This window comes from Aplysia californica, unplaced genomic scaffold (assembly GCF_000002075.1).
Source record: "Aplysia californica isolate F4 #8 unplaced genomic scaffold, AplCal3.0 scaffold00007, whole genome shotgun sequence".
Taxonomy (NCBI): Eukaryota; Metazoa; Mollusca; class Gastropoda; order Aplysiida; family Aplysiidae; genus Aplysia; species Aplysia californica.
Genome location: NW_004797277.1, coordinates 3043076 through 3046321, shown reverse-complemented (window position 1 = coordinate 3046321; position 3246 = coordinate 3043076). Strand labels below are relative to the sequence as shown.

General features: G+C 43.4%; 1 protein-coding gene across 1 annotated transcript in view; it reads left to right on the top strand.

Moving 5' to 3' along the window:
* The window catches only part of LOC101856771 (transmembrane protein 106B), a gene marked incomplete in the record, with an annotated part of 21508 nt that overhangs the window by 11520 nt on the left and 6742 nt on the right, over positions 1–3246 (top strand).

Below are 3246 nucleotides of genomic sequence, written 5' to 3'. Positions count from 1 at the left end.
CCCCCCCCCCCCCCCACCCCGGGGCGGTGGCACTGACTGAAGTGTCTTTAGGCCATTCCCAAAGGGGGGGACAAATCGTTCTTATTCACTGTAGAATTGTAAATGGGCTGATTCAATAATGTCACGCTCATAACTGTGCGTGAACTTCAACAGGGAACTGCTGCTTTTTCTTTCCTAATCCTTACTATCGTCATTTTCCTCTACTTCTTTTGTATGTTTGTCACACTCTTGTGACCCGCTATTTCCTGGGTGCCGAGGTCGATTCTCATGTGAAGATAATTTTCATCGTGTATCTCGGTCTTTCTGCTGGGACTTTGTATCCCTCCCAGCTGGGGTTGGCTCTGACAGGCAAGGTCAAAGTCCTCCACCTGAATAATCTTAATTGTGTCGAATTGGGGTGGGGGGGAGGGTGCTAAGCCTATACACATTGGGTGGTTGGCGGGTGCTATGCTGTGATTAATTCCTTCTTTCCTATCAAACATCTATCGTCCTGATCTCCCCTCCTTCTTTTTTGTGTATTTGTTACTCTCTTGTAACACCTCTTATCTTCGGCACTTATATGACCTTATTGTGTTTCAAGTGCCATAAAACTCTAACTAAAACTTTCCTTTTTTCCTATACTGTGAGGGTACGGGTGCTATTAGCTCAATGGTAGTGTGCTGGGAGTTTTGAAGTGCTAATAGAGGTGTTAAACCCATATGACCGGCGTCTGTCATCTCACACAGAAGACCCGGGTTCCATTCTCATGTGAGGAGAATTTTCATCGAGTATCTTGGTCTTTCTGCTGGGACTTTGTATCCCTCCCAGCTGGGGTTGGCTCTGACAGGCAAGGTCAAAGTCCTCCTCCTGAATAATCTTAATTGCGTCGAATTGGGGGAGGGGGGGGGGTGGGGCTGAGCCTACACACATTGGGTGGTTGCCGGGTGCTCTGCTGTGGTTTACTCCTTCTTTCTTATCAAATGTCTATCGTCCTGATCTCTCCTCCTTCTTTTTTGTGTTTGTTACTCTCTTGTAACACCTCTAATCTTCGGCACTTATATGACCTTATTGTGTTGCAAGTGCCGTAAAACTCTTACTAAAACCAAAAAAAACACACTTCTCTCTGTGTGCCGGGGGGGGGGGGGGGGGTAAAGTACACTCACATTAAAGAAAAACAACCCATAACATAGCATGCACCTGTTCTTCGTTGCTGATTGGTGTGGGGGGGTTTTTCATTTTTATAAGCATTTGGAAGACCTGCTTTTTTTTTTTTTTTTTTTTTTTCAAAACAACAGTTCAGTAATTCTTTCGTTCAGATTACTTCTTGCTTTATTACCCGTCAAAATGGTTTAGAGCGGTGGTTTGAGGGTGTCAATGATGTGTCCTTTTTTTTCTCCTCTGTTGTTTCTGTCAAGCAATCTTGCCTTTAATCCCTACAATAAAAAGCCATGTCTGTAAGTGTACCTCTCTTTTCTCAAAATGAAAAAAAAAAAAACCCAGCTGCAAATAGTCTTTGGAGCGCTGTAAAAAAAAGTGTATCATTGAAAGCTCCACAATGTATCGCCAAATGTGCCTGGGAAGATTATGAGTGGTTGCTCGGCGCTCTGGTGTGGTTTTCTCCTTATTCTTCTTTCCTATCAATCAGTTTTATGGTGCCTATCTCTTTTTTTTTGTAAAGTGTTTTACAGCGCTCGCAACTGCATAGGTCATATGAGCGCGCTGGACACCCCTAATATTTTCAGTTGGTAGGAAATTTTGAATTTTGCCCGGGTGGCGGCCGAAACCTACTCTTATCGATTTTAGACCACCAAGGGATCTTTAACGTGCGCAACTTGCACACGGGCCCTCCGAGATTTTTCGCCCTTGTCCGAAAAGGCTAGGTGTAGATCTTTCCTACCAGAAGATCAGGGGTGTGGCAGAAAGACAGCAGTAAGGAGGAGCCAAGGAGTAGCAGTAGAAAGGCTGCAGAAAGAGTCAGGAGCCCAGAGGAGGGGGCAAAGGAGCCTATATCTCCTCCAACTTGTTTTGTGTATGGTGCTCTCTAGTAACACCTATAGTTCTCGGCACTCATTTGACCTTACTGTGTTGCTAGCTCATAAACACTCTTGCTAAGACTAAAAACTAGACTATGTGGGTGGTTGGCGGGTGTTCTGGTGTGGTTTGCTTCTTCTTTCCTATCAAACATCTGTCGTCCTTTCTCCCCTCCTATGTGTTTGTTACTCTCTTGTAACACCTCTAATCTTCGGCACTTGTTTGACCTTATTGTGAACTGCAAGTGCCGTAAAACTCTTACTAAAACTTAACTTATCTAGACTATACCTACTAAGATTTCCATGTCCTGTTGATCTTTACAAGTGTTGTAAAATGAACAAAAAGAGGTATTGCTCAGATTTGGGTCATATTGGCAGCCACATTCTTCTCAAATCGATGTCTGTGGTGTAGGGGTTAGGGTCTTCACCAATGCACATAAAAGACGCGAGTTCGGTTCCCTTGTGGGGAAAATTGTCATGAAGTTTCTCCGTCTGTTTGCCGGGACGGTGTGACCCTCTCGTGAAGAGCCAAAGCAGCCTGCCTCGGAAATTATCTAAACTGTGTCACTCGGGGAGTAAAATACCTACAATTATAATTACAATCTGTTTTCACGTAATCATTGTAACGGTGTGGACGGTTGGTGGGCGCTGGGGTGTGGTTTATTTCTTTTTTCACTGTTTACTGTCGTCCTTTGCTCCCTTCCGTCTTTTATACTCTCTTGTAACTCTGGTCTTCGCCACTTGTATACCTAAAGTGTTGCCAAAGCTGTAAAGCCTCCATCAAACCAAAACCGTGTCGTCACCTGTCCATTACTGCTCTGTGCCCACACGTATAATATGTGAGGTGGGCTGACAAAATGAGTTACTTCTCGCAATCCACAAATGGAGATATTGGCCAAAAATTTACACCTAGTGTCAAATTTGTAGATTTTCTATTGATGCCGCATTCTTTAATCATAATATGCCTTTTATTATGTCATACTTATACATTGTCAAAACTTCACCTCTAAGCGTGATGCATCTGTTTCCATAGGACTCGAATCTGAGAAGTAACTCATTTTGTCAGCACCCTTCACATATAACAGAGTGATACACATAACCGGGTAATAGTTTGTGCAAGAACACAATACTAAAAAGCGTTGATTATGTGTTTTGTATCAGACGTGGAATGTACAGAAAAGTGGGAAGACTTGGAATAAAATCAAGAGGCTAGCCCTGGATAGAGAAAAGTGTAAAG